Source organism: Balaenoptera physalus, assembly GCF_965194825.1.
Source record: "Balaenoptera physalus genome assembly, chromosome: 15".
Taxonomy (NCBI): Eukaryota; Metazoa; Chordata; class Mammalia; order Artiodactyla; family Balaenopteridae; genus Balaenoptera; species Balaenoptera physalus.
In genome coordinates this window covers 46,253,738-46,271,536 of record NC_138894.1, presented here as the reverse complement: position 1 = coordinate 46,271,536, position 17,799 = coordinate 46,253,738, and the positions used below count along the sequence as shown (strand labels likewise).

The 17,799-nt window shown below is 40.1% G+C and overlaps 1 pseudogene across 1 annotated transcript; it reads left to right on the top strand.

Annotated features, from left to right (window-relative positions):
• The first annotated feature begins 10,242 nt into the window (after nt 1–10,242).
• Nucleotides 10,243–17,416, top strand: LOC309643994 (cytochrome c oxidase assembly protein COX14 pseudogene; annotated as a pseudogene). The gene has a single exon. The product of its transcript is annotated as a cytochrome c oxidase assembly protein COX14 pseudogene (transcript).
• Nucleotides 17,417–17,799: the final 383 nt, after the last annotated feature.

Genomic DNA, 17,799 nt, shown 5'->3' with positions numbered 1-17,799 from the left:
GTAATGCAGTGGGGTTTTTGTTTGTTTGTTTAAGAGCCACAGGAAGAAGCCTGGTTTTGTAGTGGAATTCCTTCTTCAAATCAGGGATGGTGCTTCGGGACATTTTCTGACAGCAGGGGACCACGCGAGGCTCGCAGCGCCAGCAATCCGTAGCAGCAAACGCCTTCAGTTCTCTGTGGGAAATATCCCAGGAAGGCAGGTTTAGGAGCATGCGCACAGATTTTGTGTTGGAAGCAGGGGAGCATGCGCAACAGATGTACGGATTCAGGCGAGACTCTTCCGAGCATGCGTCGTCGGGTCTGGCGCCTGTCGCAGTGGTCAGAGACTCCTTGCGGATTCCCGTCCCCGCCGCCACCTTGGCCGGATTCCAGGCTCGTGGCAGAAAGGCTGGTGGTACATTCGTTTTTATGACTGAAGTTTTAACATCTTTTTTTCCTTCTTAAATCATTTTTTTTCTCAAATACAAATATATACTGAGTACGCCTTGTAAAATATCTAACAATTTACGTTCAACAGCCCACTAGAAGAATAGGCAAAGGACTGGAGAACAAAGACTTAACAGAAAAAAAATTACAAATACGCTTTAAACATACGAAAAGATGCGTAGCATCAGTTGTGATAAGAGAAGGCAAATTACACTGAGATACTATTTTTCACTCACTGGATTGGCAAACATTGAAACATTTGGCGATATACTGTAAGCTGTAGGGGTGTATGGGGAAACGAGCGCTGCCTCACAGTGCAGATGGGAGAGCAGAATGTCGCAACCCTTCGTGGTTATCAAACCACAGCTGCGTTTACACTTTGATCCAACAATCCCACTTTGGGGAATTGTTCCTATAGATACACTTGCTTCCATATGAGATGACGTATGAAGTTGTTTATTGTAATTAGCAAAAGGTTGGAAACTACTCAAATATCCATCAGAGGACTGGTTTTGAAAACAGTAGTACAGGGACTTCCCTGGTGGCTCAGTGGTTGAGGATCTGCCTGCCAACGCAGGGGACAGGGGTTCGATCCTTGGTCAGGGAAGATCCCACAAGCTGCGGAGCAACTAAGCCCATGCGCCACAACTACTGAAGCCTGCGCGCCTAGAGCCCATGCTCCGCAACAAGAGAAGCCACTGCTCGCCACAACTAGAGAAAGCCCGCGGGCAGCAGCGAAGACCCAATGCAGCCATAAATAAATAAATAAATAGTACATATACACAGTGGAGCATTATGCAGCTGTAAGAAAGAATGAGGAAGTTCCCTATGTACTGATAAGGAAAGATCTCTAGGATATCTTGCTAAGTAAAAAGCCCAGGTACCTATCTGGGCTTTTTACTTCGCAAGTAAGATATGCCTTTTGTGTAGGAAAGGAGAATAAGATTCTATGATCCTTTCTTGTTTCCACATAAATTCTGGAAAGATACATAAGAAATGAATAATCATGATTTCCTGTGGGGTGGAGGGGAAGACAGAGACAGGGTGAGGGACTTCTCAGTGTATGCATTATAATGTATTGCTTTTTGAACCATGTGAATGTTATCCATTAGAAACAAAAATAAAATTATAGTAACATTTTTAATGCAGAAATATGTAATATAAAAAATGAAAAATCCTCCCCTTCTAAAGGTAACTACTTTTGATAGGTGTATGTTCTTCCAACATCTTACTTGCTTTAATCTTAAAAGTATTTTAAAAAATTTAATTATGATGTATACTATTTACATCCTTCAGAAATATGCAGGAAAGAGTTTTTAAAACCAAAAGCTCTTGGTCTGTTATATGTTTAAATTTATGCACCATTTATGTTTGTTAGTCATTTGGATATCCTGTTGTGTGAAGTGCTCATTCAAGTCTTTTGTCCATTTTCTATTAGGTTGTCTTTTTCTTATTTGGAGTAGTTTTTTATACATTCTGAATATATTTCCTTTGTACATGAACTCTTTTTGGCTTGTCTTTTCACTTTAATATATTTTGATGAACAGAAGGTCTTAATTTTAACGTGGTTCAATTATCAATTTTTTTAGATAGGTGGTACTTTTTCTTTGGTCCTGTTTAAACAATCTGCTGTTAAACATATTTACTGAGTTCTTAGTTTCTGGGGTTTTGGGGGGGGGGGTTGTTTGTTTGTTTTAGTTCTATAATTTCCATTTATTTCTTTTAGTTTTCAGTGCTCTGCACCAAAGTTGTCTTTTTTCTTTGAACATATTAAGAATTGCTATTTTAACATCTATATCTGATAACTCCACTTGCTGGTTCCCCTTTGGGTCTTTTTTTTTTTTCCCCCTTGATTTTCGAATATATCAACTTGTCTCCTTTTATGCCTGGCTATTTTTTTTGAAATGTGGTCATTGTCTATGAAAAATTATAGAGATAATTTGAAGCCTAAAATAGTGCCCTTTCCCTCAAGAGAGAATTCATGTTTGCTTCTGACAGATGGCTAGGAACACTATCAATCTCAGAACAACTTAATCTGTTCCAAAATTGAGATAATTCAGAATTGGGCTTTAGTGCTTATGAGGGCCTATTTAACCTACTCCTCTAGTGTGACCTGTTGCGTCCCAACCCAAAGCCTGAGGATTTGCCCTAAATCATGTTCCCCAACCCCATAAGTCTGTACAAAGCTCTGTCCAGCTTCTCAGCTGCACCTTCTGAAATTGGAAGATTGGCAAAGCCCCAAATACTGAACTCAGCTACCTAGATTTCCATCTTTCTGTTTTCTCCTGAATCTTGGCGTGTAATTCTTCATGGCCTTATTTGCTCTCATATGCTTTAAAACAGATATTTTTTAATATTTTATCTGGCTTTTCCAGTTGTCCTCTAGGAAAATTGATCTAAATTGCCTATTCTTTTTTTTTTTTTTTTAGCATTTCATTTTTTTTTTAAATTTATTTATTTTTGTTTATTTATGGCTGTGTTGGGTCTTCGTTTCTGTGCGAGGACTTTATCTAGTTGTGGCAAGCAGGGGCCGCTCTTCGTCGCGGTGCGCGGGCCTCTCACTATCGCGGCCTCTCTTGTTGCGGAGCACAGGCTCCAGATGCGCAGGCTCCAGATGCGCAGGCTCAGTAATTGTGGCTCACGGGCCCAGTTGCTCCGCGGCATGTGGGATCTTCCCAGACCAGGGCTCGAACCCGTGTCCCCTGCATTGGCAGGCAGATTCTCAACCACTGCGCCACCAGGGAAGCCCCAGACTTTTTAAAAGCTATGATTGTTCTTTAAATCAGAAGCTCTCAGGACTTAAGGGCTGTGTGTTGAGGTCATGGGTGGTGGAGTCAGAGTTGGAAGTGGAGGGTAATTGGACTACCTTAGACAGAGCCTATTTTGACAGCTGGATGTCTCTTTTGTACTGAAACTTCGCAGTCTTCATCTCTAGCTCTCAGTAGTGTTTCATGCAGGTGACCACTCCATTCTTCATTTTCTCTGAGACCTTATTCTTCTCCTCCTTCTCTCTCTCATTCATGATCTCTATTTTGCTGACTTATTTTCCTTTTCCCAACCTCTGGTTCCCTAGAGCTTAATCTGGGGGTCTCTCCTCTATCTAAACTCTCTTCCCAATTGATCTCGTGCAGACATATGACATTAAATATTTTCTGTGCAGAAAAATCTCAAATTTACATTTGCAGCTCAGATATCTTACCAGATCTTCTATCCCATTACCTCCTTTTTTTCCATTAAAAAAAATTGAGCGGCTTCCCTGGTGGCGCAGTGGTTGAGAATCTGCCTGCCAATGCAGGGGACACGGGTTCGAGCCCTGGTCTGGGAAGACCCCACATGCCACGGAGCAACTAGGCCCGTGAGCCACAACTACTGAGCCTGCGCGTCTGGAGCCTGTGCTCCACAACAAGAGAGGCCGCGACAGTGAGAGGCCCGCGCACCGCGATGAAGAGTGGCCCCTGCTCGCTGCAACTGGAGAAAGCCCTCGCACAGAAACGAAGACCCAACACAGCCATAAGTAAATAAATAAATAAATAAATAAAAAATAATAATAATAATTAAAAAAAAAAACTTGAGGTATAACTTAGAGCTCAATGAATTTTACATGTACATACATCCATGGAGCCACCACCCAGATCTACACGTGAGACATTTCTGTCATGCCTGAAGGTTCCATCCATTGTGGCCTTTCCATTCAATACCCCCTTCTCAGAGGTCTCTAGTATTACTACAATTTTGCCTGTTCTTGTACTTCATATAAATGGAACCATACAGTGTCTATCTTTTTGTGTCTGGCTCCTTTCACTCAACAAAATGTTTTAAAAATGTCTTTGTGTTGCTCTATATATCAGTAGTGCATTCTTTTTATTGCTGCATAGTATTCCATTGTATGAATATTCCACAATTTTTTTCTTCATTTTCCAGTTGTTAGATGTTGCTTCCCCCCCCATTTTTTTTTTTTTACTATCATGAATAGAGCTGCTATGTTATGAACAATTTTGTACATTCTTAAAAATATAACGCACGTATTTCTTTTTATCCCACCACACGCTTGGAAGATCTGATTGGCTGGCTTAGGTAATACAACATTCTAAGAGAGAAACAATGGCCTTGACTTTTTCTTTCAAGTTCTTAAATTCAGTAGCGGTTTTTAAAAAATCAATACCTAAAATGAAGGTATTGGTTTTTAAAATCAAGTCTGTGAAGATAACTGAGATCATCAGTAATGAACTTTACAGAAAATTATAATTTTCTAATCCTAAGTAAATTTTCAAGAGAATTTGCCAATTTTATTGACTCCCTATCCCAATGATTTTCTTTCTTCAGAGAACCTACAAATCATTAGCAACTTCTGGGACAGGTGAAGAAAGACGTGCACGCAAACATTTGGTTTCTTTATGCTGGTTGTAATTGCGCCAGGGAGACAAACCGTAGCCAAGACACTCTCAAACCACAGACCCAGTGCCTTCTGTTGACTACTTTAGCCCTTCCTCAGTGAACTTATTCTTCTCCTTTACCTCCTGGCTACTCAGTGTGGTCCTCAGATCAAGAGCATCAGTTTCACTCGAGAGCTACATTAGTTACCTGCCAGTTGTGTAACAATTTATCCCAATATTTATCAGCTTAAAACAACACACATGTGTTACACTGTTTCTGTGGGTCAGCATTCTGGGCACAGCTCAACTAGGTCCTCTGCTTCACAGTCTCCCATAAGGCTGCAATCAGGGTGGCATCCCAAGGTCTGCAATGTTGTCTGAAGGCTTGATTGTCACCAACCCTGAAAACAGCCAGTTTGGGGCTGTTTTATTTACCTGCTGACCGAAGGAGTGCTGAATTATTTACCTGCTTAGGGCATCCACATGTCTCAGGCTAGTTCTGTATCACCACAGTGATTTTTCTTTCTTTTTTTTTTTTTTTTAACCTCAGTGGTTTGATTGGATCACCTAAACCAATTCATCTGAACAGTTTCCAGCCTCCTTGCTTTTTCTCCTTCCTGACTACAATCTGCTTTCCCACAGCAACCATAATGATAATAAAAAATAAAATTAAAAAGCTGTGCACATCACATCCCTACTAAAGCTGTCCAATGACTTCCCATTATTTAGAATGAAATAAATTTCTGTAGAATTCACAAAATCCCATATGATCTAGCTCCTGCCAGACTTTGACTCCAGCTCAGACTACTCATCCCCTTGATTATTACACACTAGATGTACTGGCCTTCTTTTGGACTCTTGATTACACCCAGGTATTTCTCCTCAGGGTCTTTGCACTTGCTCTTCTCTCTGCTCCCAGATCTTCTCATAGTGGCTCCTTTTCCTCATTTAGGTTCTGGTCATGGAAAGTAATCTCCATTCTTAATCTCTATCATTTAAGTTTCCTAATAGCATTACCCAAGATCTGAAATTCATGTTTGTTTACTCATGTTGTAGAATGTTAGAAAGGGGCTCTGACTAAGAATTTTAGCAGAGACTCCAAAGGCCAAGCATGGTATAGGAGGTAGCAAGTACTCCTAGGACCCCACACACAGTAAGGGATGGAGAAGTTGGTTCTTCCTACAACAGCAATCACCCACCCATAACCCATAAAAGAGTTTGGGGGATCTCAAGGGAGGATTTCCCCAGGAGAGATCATTGTCAATATGCTCTGCATGTGTGCCCCTCCCATGGTTGTGGGGAGGGAGGGGCTAACCCCTCTTTGAAAGAGACTTCTTGGAGGGCTTCTGACGTACATACCCTGCTCAGGGTTGGATGCAGTTCTGTGGACCCTGAAGCTCTACTACATTTGGTACTTCTTTAAAAAGAAGAACATAAAGTTACAAATAAAATGAGGTATTAAAGTAAATATTTACTTAAGAAGAGAAAATAAACAAGTTATATAATTTAAAAATATACCACAAACAGATATCACAAATGTCACACATCCAGAAAAATAAGATAATATTTTCTTTTTTTAAATATTTATTTATTTTTATTTGGTTGCGCCGGAACTTAGTTGCAGAAGGCGGGCTCCTTAGTTGTGGCATGTGAACACTTAGTTGCGGCATGCAGGTGGGATTCTAGTTCCCTGACCAGGGATCGAACACGGGCCCCCTGCATTGGGAGCGCGGAGTCTTAACCACTGCACCACCAGGGAAGTCCCAAGATAATATTTTCTTAAAATGAACTGCCTGAGACATCTCAATAATACTTTTTCTTCTGTGTTTTGGCTGCATGCTCTTCAATCACCTCTTCATATGACATTGACTGTGTACATTCCTGCCCAAGAGAGAACTTCTTTCTGACCAATGAGCTCTCCAATGAGTCCTCTGCTTACAGTGATACAAGTCAAATAACTAGACAACTCTCCCACACACTAGCTTCTAGCTCTTTACATTTGAAACTTGTTTCTCCTCCGTTGTTAAAATATTTCCTGTAGGACACTTTCATATTGTTATCCAGCCCTGGCCTGGCACCTTTGTCTCATGTTGCAGAGCCAGTGAGCCCTGTGAGTGGTAGGGAGGAGTATTCCCTATCAGGAAGCTATTCCTATACCAGGACAGCTAGCAATAATTTCACTATACATGGAAGTAACTGGAAATCATATAAATGTATCCCATTGAACCCAAACTGAATATATCCCCAGTTCAACTTCCCCAGATTTCAGAATGGGTGAGAGCATTCTAACTCCACCCAGTATCACCCAGAGTGTTAGAGAGGAAGTCTGGAGTGGAAAGAAACAGCGGTGATTCACTGGTCAAGGCTTTGTCAGACCCCTCCTAGAGAAGGGGAGATGCTCTAAATTAGTTTGAAGATCTGATCATTTCACTGGGCTAGGATTTTAAAAGTCAAAACAAAGAGAGCATTCATTTATTTATCCACTTATTATCTAAGAGGTGGGGGCAGGGAAAACGTTATTCAGCAAAGGGAGTTTGTCTAGGACAGATGGGAAAGAAAAAATACTTTCTATTTGCACCTATAGAATCCAGCTCATTCCACAGGTGTGCCTTTTGTGTCTCTTAGAAGCAGACTGTCTGCACCATGAAATGCAGGTGCCTTGTCTGCCCTGTTCACCACCGTATCCCCAGCCCATGGAATGGTGCCTGCCACATAGCAGGTCCTCAATAAATATTTTTCAAATGGATGCCAGACTCGGAGTATACAAATATAAATAAGCTTCAACCCCTTTCCTCAAAGAACTCAGTCTAGTGGTACTGCAGACAGGAAAAGAAATGATTTCAGTGCATCACAGTAAGCACTGCAGAGCACTGAGGGTGGCTGGGCAGCAGGGAAGGCTTCTTGGACAACATGAGATGAACCATGAGGAATGATTAGGAGTTCAGGCTGGGGTGACAAGGGTACGGACAGGTGTGCAGCAAGAGCACAGCACCACAGTTTTAGAGAATGCTAAGAATCGCAATGGGAAATGAGGCTGGAGAAAAGAGGTGGAGACTTGAACCGAAAGCTTATTTGGTAGGTGATGGGGAGCTGCCGAAGGGTTTAGGCCAAGAGTGGCGTTACCAGAACTGTATTTGACCACAATAACTTTAATGAGTTGGTAAGGGGTGAATTGAAGAGGAACAAATTCAGAAGTAAGGAGACCAGTTAGGCAGCTCTTGTAATAGACTAGGCAGGGTTAATAACATCCTGACTGACCCGGGTCACAGGTGGTACAGATGGAAAGGTGGAATGGTTTGGAAAATAAGTAAGATGTCAATCAGCTGGGTTTGGTCATTATTGGATACACAGGGAGAAAGAGCAAGGAGTCTGTGCTGACTTCCAAACTTCTGGCTTGGGACCGAGAAGCTGGTGAAGCTTTGAGCTCCGGGGCAGACCATGTTTGTTAGGTAAGACAAAGTTCAGTTTTGGACTAGTTGGATGCATTTTAAAACTTACTGTCCTTTCTCTTTGTTACCATCCCATCCATCCCCTTTTCGTTTTTATACAGTTTATTCTCTAGTGAAGCAAATCAAGGCGTTTAATCCTTCTTTGTTGCTAGCTCCAACATTGGTTTCTCCACCCCATGACTTTCTTCATCTATTCTTGTAATCCTTTTGCTGTTTTCTTGAGGTCTTTCTCTTTCAATATAGGCCATGAGTTTATTTTTCTTTGTGTAATCCTAGAAATAATAGTTCATGCCAAAGCCATGACAAAATGGGTCTGAATCTGAAAACACAGATAACATCTGTGATTTTGCACACACATGTGTTTTTGCAGAGTTAATGTCTTAGGTACTGTTGCCTTTCTAGGGTGAAGGACAGCTATGACCCTTTGAAGCAGTAGGTTTGTCACCAACTTCCTGGTGTAGGTAGCTGCTCTGTCATTTATGACGGTGGTTAATTATCAGCCAGAGAGAAAGATTCCCCTCCCCCACCTTTTTTTGGCCTTCTGCTGAATCGATCAAGTTTTGATTATTTTCTTCTATTGTTTTGAAAATTATACTCTATATGCTTCTACCAATTAGCCTTAAATTTTCAACTCATGTGCTTGAGCATATTTTTCTAACACCATATAGAGGTAAGCATTTAGTTGAGAGCAATGGAGCCAGACTGCTAGGATTTGAATCCTAGCTCCTCACAGAGCGGTGTGTGAGTTGGGAAAGTCACAAAATCTCTTGATGCTTTAGTTTCTTCATCTGGAAAGTGGAGATGATAATAATGCCTAACTCCCAGGGTTGTTGTGAGGATTAAATGAGCCAAATACATATAGAACACCTGGCAACAAGTGACAGATTGACTTTCCAAGTCGGTACTTTCAACTATAACCTTTGAGAAAATAGATGCTATAGATGAAAATGTTGGCATAAATGCAAAAGTATGCAGTAAATAAAATAAAATGATTAGTTTATTCTTTAAATCTGAGGACTTTTCTTGCTCATTATCCTAATACTCCACGTGGATTATATTTACTCGCTTGGGACATCCAGCTGGATTGCTGGCGTCCTCTCCAGTGTGCTCAGGGGACACCTCGGGGGAGAGGTCACTCTCACTGTTAACACTATAACTTGGCCTATAGTGTTTTATTATTTTTTTTAATTTAATTTTCACTTTATATTGGAGTATAGTTGATTTACAACGTTGCTATGGTTTTTTTTTTAATTAATTAATTTATTTATTTGGCTGTGTTGGGTCTTCGTTTCTGCGCGAGGGCTTTCTCTAGTTGCGGCGAGCGGGGACCACTCTTCATCGCGGTGCGCGGGCCTCTCACCGTCGCGGCCTCTCTTGTTGCGGAGCACAGGCTCCAGACGCGCAGGCTCAGTAATTGTGGCTCACGGGCCCAGCTGCTCCGCGGCATGTGAGATCCTCCCAGACCAGGGCACGAACCCGTGTCCCCTGCATTAGCAGGCAGATTCTCAACCACTGCACCACCAGGGAAGCCCTGCTATGGTGCTTTAAATGAACAAGAACCAGTCATTGATGTTTATGTTGAACCCCAGATGGTCCCATTTTCTTTTTTTTTTTTTTTTTTTTTTTTTTTTTTTTTTTTAAATTATGTATATCTACATGAGCTTTTAATTTTCCTTTCTTTTTTTTTTTTTAATTTTTATTTATTATTTATTCATTATGTTTTATTTTTGGCTGTGTTGGGTCTTCGTTTCTGCGCGAGGGCTTTCTCCAGTTGCGGCGAGTGGGGGCCACTCTTCATCGCGGTGCGCGGGCCTGTCACTATCGTGGCCTCTCTTGTTGCGGAGCAGAGGCTCCAGACGCTCAGGCTCAGCAGTTGTGGCTCACGGGCCCAGTCGCTCCGCGGCATGTGGGATCCTCCCAGACCAGGGCTCGAACCCGCGTCCCCTGCATTGGCAGGCAGACTCTCAACCACTGCGCCACCAGGGAAGCCCCCATTTTCTTTTTGATAGCTGAGTTAGGGAAGCACTGTACAAGACCAGTTCTTTTTTTTTTTTTTTTTTTTTAGCTGCGTTGGGTCTTCATTGCTGCACACAGGCTTTCTCTAGGTCCCATTTTTCTGCCTTTGACATTTGTGTGGTACCTAGAGCTGTGATAGTCATCTCATAACTACAAGGGAGCCTGTTCATAAACAGAGGTGGCAAAGAGGAAAGATAGAATCTTGACCCTTGATGATGTCACTGACCCTGAAATTAATCAACCCTGGAGCCTTGTTACCTTCAGGCTTCTTGTCATGTGAGATGATAAATCTCTTGTTATTTAAGCTATTTTTAGTCACATTTTCTTTTCTTTCTTTCTTTTTGCTTTGGCCATACCACATGGCTAGTTCCCTGACCAGGGATCAAACCCGTGCCCCCTGCAGTGAAAGCATGGAGTCCTAACCACTGCACTGCCAGGGAATTCCCTAGTCACATTTTCTATTACTTGCAGTTGAAAGCATCCTGAAAATGTAAAATATTACATGTCCCATATTCTGTTTAATAAATTTTTATGGGTTTATTATCAGTATTTTAAAATGATTAATATATCCATATAAATTTTAAAATTTGTCAGTTTTAACTTGTAATATAGCAAATATTAATAGTTACAACCTACATAAACAAAACTTTTGGGGTCTTTAATAATTTTTATAGTGTAAAGTTTCTAAGACCAAAAAGTTTGAGAACTACTGTATATATTATTTCACTATACAAATATACTACGTTTATTTTGGCTGTTCTCATACTGTGAACATCTAGTTTGTTTCCAAATATTTGCTATTATAGCAAATACCATAGGGACAGTTTTTAAAAGTATTTTTAAAAGCTTTGTTATGGAAAGTTCCAAACATATACAAAAGCAGAGAGAATAATATAATGAACCCAATGTTTCCATTACCCAGATTCATCAACTATCAACATATGGATAATCATATATCATCCAGACCCTCCATTTTCCCCATCCAGATTTTTTCTAAAATTTTATTTATTTATTTAATTTTGGCTGCGTTGGGTCTTCGTTGCTGCACACAGGCTTTCTCTAGTTGCGGTGAGCGGGGGCTACTCTTCGTTGTGGTGCGCAGGCTTCTCATTGAGGTGGCTTGTCTTGTTGCGGAGCATGGGCTCTAGGCATGCTGGCTTCAGTAGTTGTGGTGTGAGGGCTCAGTAGTTGTGGCTCATGGGCTCAGTAGTTGGGGCTCACGGGCTTAGTTGTTCCATGGCATGTGGGATCTTCCCGGACCAGGGCTCGAACCCATGTCCCCTGCATTGGTAGGTGGATTCTTAACCACTGCGCCATCAGGGAAGTCCCAGATTATTTTTAAAACAATCCCAGGCATCATGTAATTTAATCTGTAAATATTTCTGTATATTTCTCTAAAAGATAAGAATGTTTTTAAAAACATAACCACAATACCTTATCACACCTAAAAGCATTTTAACACTTCCTTGATATTATTAACTACCCAATCAGTGTTCACACTTCTCTGAATGTCTTATTTCTCTTTTAGTACAATTTATTTGAATCAGGGTTTGAATGAGGTTTACGTGTTGTAGTTGTTTCCTAGGTATCTTAAATCTCTTTTAATCTATGGTTTTCCTCTCTATCATTTAAAAAATCTCCTTTATTTCTTGTTGTTGACAAAACCAAGTTCTCTTCCTATATGATTTCCCTGTAGTCTGCATTTAGATGATTGCCCCCTGTGATGTTGTTTGACATGTTCCTCTGGCCCTTATGTTTCCTGTAAACTGGTAATTAGATCTAGAGGCTTGTTCAGATAGAGATTCAAATTTTTTCAAGGAAGTGTGGTAAGACTACATTATAGGTGTTGATGTGTAGTCCCATTAGGAGTCTAATTGGTGTCTGTCTCTTTTTTTGTGATGTTAATAGCAATGCCTATATCCATTGATACATGATGGACTGAAAAATGATAATATCTGAGTTCTAATATAGTTCTCCTCTGTTTCTTATCTGAAACTCTTATCCAGAAAAAGAAATTTCTCATTATTTGGTTATCCTGAAGTAGAGATCATATAAGAAAAACAGAAAAATGCTTGATTTCCCCTTTATTTCCCCTTTATTTACTGGTTTAAATAATAAGTTGGCTCCCTAGCATCCTCCCAAGGTGAATAATGATACTTTGTTTCATATTGTTTAAAAGGACTGACAATAACAAAGGGTTGTTATGGGTATGGAGCAACTAGATGTTATACACTGCTGGGGGGATATAAATTGTTATAACTACTTTGGAAATCTGTCTTATGGTATCTTCTAAGGCCTATATATGGCCCATCTAAACCATTCTATATAGGCAACAGAAATGAGTGCTATATCCACCAAAAGATATGTATAAAAATGTTCATAGCAGCACTATTCTTAACAGCCTCAGACTGGAAACAACTAAACTGTTTATCAACAGTAGAATGGGTAGGCAAATGGAGGTATAATCAGAAAGTGGAATAATACATATCAAAGAAGAAAAGAACAAGAGATTGCCATACACAGAAACATGGATGAACCTCACAGATGTAATGTTGAGTGAAAGAAGCCATACACAGAAAAGTATATACTGCATGATTCCATGTATATGGAACTCAAGAATAGACAAAACTAATTTATAGTGATAAAGGTCAGAATAGTGGTTATCTTTGGGGGATACTGTCTAGAAGGGAGTGTGAGGGTTTTGGGGAAGATGTTGGGGAAATGTTCTTGTAGCTACTAGAACTTACTATATGTATCAATGTTATGCTTCAACAAAAAGATTTTTTAAGACAAAATAAGCATATATATCTGTATTGCCTATATGCCTGAAGACATTCTGGAAGAAAACACCAGAAACTAATAACAGTGGTTTCCTGGGGATGGGATGGATGCTGTTGTGGAAACTGGACAGAATGGGTCAGGACTGTGTGGGAGACGTTTTTCCCATGTAACCTCTCTCTCTTTTTAAATTGATATAGTTGACATAACATTATATTAGGTTCAGGTGTACAACATAATGATTCAATATTTGTATATACTGAGAAATGATCATCACAATAATTCTAGTTAACATCCATCACCACATATAGTTACAAATTTTTTTCTCATGATGGGAAATAACCTTTCTATATTTAAAATGTTTTGAGTTGTATGAATATATTATTATCTAAAAGTTGGTTATCTTGGGACTTCCCTGGTGGTCCAGTGGCTAATACTCCGCGCTCCCAATGCAGGGGGCCCGGGTTCGATCCCTGGTCAGGGAACTAGATCCTACACACACGCCTCAACTAAAAGATCCCGTGTGCCGCAACTAAAGATCTGCATACTGCAAGGAAGATCCTGCACACAGCAACGAAGATCCCATGTGCCGCAACTAGGACCCAGTGCAGCCAAATAGATAAATAAATATTTTAAAAAGTAATAATTATAAAAAAAATTTTGTTTTAAAGTTGGTTATCAGTAGAATCCTGTTTCCAAATGGATCCATCTCATTTTTGTCACACAGGCATCTATTGTTTGTTTCCCAACCTTTTGCTCTTTTTCCAACAATCATGAAATATGATATATGGAACAATTATTGGGAAAACTGACATTTTTGCTTTGAATGTTTACTAAAAGTCCTAAACATTGAAAGCTCAAATATTCTACCGAAGCAGCATATTCAAATGTCAAATTGTTATAGATATGTTAATTATAGGAAATATTATATGTCTCACCCACTCTCGCTTTTGACACCCTGCAAGTACTGATTGAATTTGCCCCATTTGTCCTTGATAATAAATAAAATTAGCTGGAGTAGAACAATACTGACTACAAAATCTTTTCATTCTTTGTGATAAATGATTCCTCCCAAGACAGGACTTGTCTTGGTCAAAGTGCCAATACCCAATTGTAGACATCTTTAGAGCATGTGTGCCCTAGAGAGCAAACAAGTCTCAGTCTTCTAAACAACCCTCTCCCCTACTGACAGTGATACAATGAACTTGAAGGGGCCCATAGCAAAAGGGATACTGAGGACAGAGCCAGATAGAGTGAGAGAAAAGTACAAGATAATTTCACAGTTGGTTCCACCAAGTAGAAATAACCAGTGTGAAAGTGATAAATTATAAAGATGGGGAAATTAGCCTAATCCATTTGCCAAAAACAAACAAAAAACCCAAAACTCCCAGCAACTTCTCTTGTCACATAGTTAATTAAAACTTGAACAAAAATTAGTCTTAGTGTATTACCCCCTCGAACAAACATCATGATCCCTTTACAGATCTTCAATGGCATACTTTCCTTTGTTTTTCTTGAGAAACACCGTGACTCCCCTTCTTTTCAAGTATTTATTAGACCTCTTTTCAAATGTATTTGATCAGAATCCTCTTTTCAAATAGTCTCTTTGAATTTTGATTACTTTTAATAAGGTCCACCTTCCCCACCCCTGCTGAACATCAGACATTTAATCTTCCCTGAGTGTCAAGAGACCCCTCTGCCCTTGCTCCCAAGACAAATCTTGAAAGGGGTTTGGGGTCTACTCAGATGTAGAATAAAGCCTGTAATTTTGATGTGTTAGGAAATGGGGTTTGGGATTTTTTTACCTCTTATAATTCCATGGGTTGGCTTAGATCAACTGGGTGCTTGGGATCTGTTCCACTTGGTGTTGGCTGATGCTATGGTCTGAATGTTTGTGTCACACCAGAATTCATGTTGAAATTCTAACCCCCAAGGTTATTAGGAAGTGAGGCCTTTGGGTGATTAAGTGCTAAGGCTAGAAGTAGAATGATCGGGTGTAGAGAATGCGTTAGGATGTGCAGGATGGGGGTGCCGCTAACCCCCTGCAATAGAGTGGGCTGTTTTCTTAAAACTATGCCTATAGCCTGGCTATGCTGTTTACCAAACATCTATGTAAATAAAGGAAAAATATAAATGTAGACAAAGAGGAAGAAGACAATTTAAAATGTTTGAGTAAATCAACAATAGAAGGATAGAAGATGTGGGATTAAGAATAAGTGTTTTGGGGGCTTTTCTGGTGGCACAGTGGTTAAGAATCCACCTGCCAACGCAGGAGACATGGGTTTGATCCCTGGCCCGGGAAGATCCCACATGCTGCGGAGCAACTAAGCCTGTGTGCCACAGCTACTGAGCCTGCACTCTGGAGCCCGCGAGCCACAACTACTGAAGCCCACGTGCCTAGAGCCCGTGCTCTGCAACAAGAGAAGCCACCGCAATGAGAAGCACGCGTACCACAACGAAGAGTAGGCCCCGCTTGCCGCAACTAGAGAAAGCCCATGCGCAGCAACAAAGACCCAATGCAGCCAAAAGTAAATAAATAAAATAAATAAATTTTTAAAAAAGGAATAAGTGTCTTGGGATTCCCTGGTGGTGCAGTGGTTAAGAATCTGCCTGCCAATGCAGGAGACATGGGTTTGATCCCTGGTCCAGGAAAATCCCACATGCTGAGGAGCAACTAAGCCCATGTGCCACAACTACTGAGCCTGTGCTCCAGAGCCTGTGAGCCACAACTACTGAAGCCTGAGTGCCTAGAGCCCATGCTCGGCAACAAGAAAAGCCACCGTGATGAGAAGCCCTTGCACTGCAACGAAGAGTAGCCCCCACTGGCTGCAACTAGAGAAAGCCCGCCCACAGCAACGAAGACCCAATGCATCCAAAAATAAATAAAATTTAAAAAAAAAAGGATGTGTCTTACTTCAGAGAAAATTTGGAATTAAAAATATATATGTTCAAATTCCAGTAGTGGGTCATCCTACAATGTATCTGACCTGTTGTGCTCAAAACAGTCAAGGTCATCAGAAACAAGGAAGGTCTGAGAAACTTTAATAGCAGAGAGGGGTCTAAGGAGACATGACAACTAATTATAATGTAGAATCCTGGACCAGAAAAAGACATTAGACAAAAACTAAGGAAATCTGAAACAACTATGGACTATAGTTATTAATAATGTGTTGATGTTGGTTCATTAACTATAACAAATGTACCACACTAATGTAATATGTTAGTAATAGGGGAAACTGGGTATGAGGTATATGAGAACTCTCTGTACTATCCTCTCAAATTTTCTGTAAATTTTAAAATGTTCTAAAAAATAAAGTCGACTAAAAAAAAGTTGTTTTTTTTTTTCCTTTTTTTACCCAGCAGTAACCAAAATCTTATACAGAGAGGAAGTATTAGGTAATCAGTGATGTACCATGATCATTTTTACCTTGAGATTGAAAAGGTAACAGAAAAGTTGAAAGTGTTTGATTAATGAAGTTTAAGCAAGTTTCTAAAAAACTAAATTGCTCAAATGGCAGATTTGTGAATCTGGGGTTTCTTTTAATTCAAATAGGGTAATAAAGGCTCATGATCAAGAAAGACTTTGACATCTACAAGAGAAACTAACTTCTAGACTTAAGAAAATTGCTCTGGGCAACCACTGCGGGCTCCAGCCTTGCTGCGGGGGGTTATGCTACGTCTGGCCCGCGGGGCCCTAGCTCGCATTGGGAGCTGAATCCTAGAGGGGGACAACATGCCAACTGCCAAGAAACTAGCTAACATTGGCTACAAGACCTTCTCCACCTCCATGATGCTTCTCACTGTGTATGGGGACTACCTCTGCAGTGCCCGAGCCTACCACTATTTCCAGCTGCCCAGCTCCCAGTGCCAAGCTGCAGAATAACAGAACACCTCAGGAGTCTTGTAGAAATGGGGGGCTTTTTCCCTTGAGCAGAGACGCCTGAGGCATGCTGTGGAAGGAACTCACTTGCAGTCATTTTTGAGTCAAGAGGACCAGGGCTTTAATGGTTTTCGAATCCCGCTGGGAAAATGTGCCCATGTTTTCTCTGGTACAGCCAGTTTGGAGAGGCTATCGAATCATAACAGGAATGGGAGGGTGAGGCACACTTACAGACATTAAATATTTTGCCAAAAAAGAATAGAAGAAGAAAATTGCTTCGAATCAGAAAGAGTGCATTTATGGGAAATAGTGCTTATTTATGAAATATGTTTCTTAAAATTCAAGTCACATCATCGATGCATGTATTTTTTCTAATTTTTTTCTTCCCCAAAGCAAAAAAAAAAAAAAAAGCAAGAATAAGTGTTAGGTTCTTTAGATGATTGTGATTTATTATCCCCTTTTGTTATCCCCCTTTGTATAAGTTAATGAGACAAATTATAATGAAATCAAAGTGTTTTTTTTTAACAGTTTCTAAACCTAAAGCAGAATATTACTTTTGCCATAACAAAGGTTGAGAGGAGACTAAATCTAAGAAACTAGAAATAAGGTAAAAAAAAAAAAAAGGGGGGGAGGAATAAATAGAAGTTAAAAATAATGGATCAATATGTGAGATATTTGGAGCCAAAAAGCAATGACACAAAATGGACGAGATTTAAAATAAAAGAGCCAGAAGCCAATAAGCTTTTGAAAATAAATGAAAAGATTAACATTTAATAAAAGTAAAGATTTAATAGTATCAGAGTTGTGCTCACATATTTATGTACAAATATGCCCATCAATGCTATGTATAAAAGCAGTAGGTTCCAACAATAAGAAAA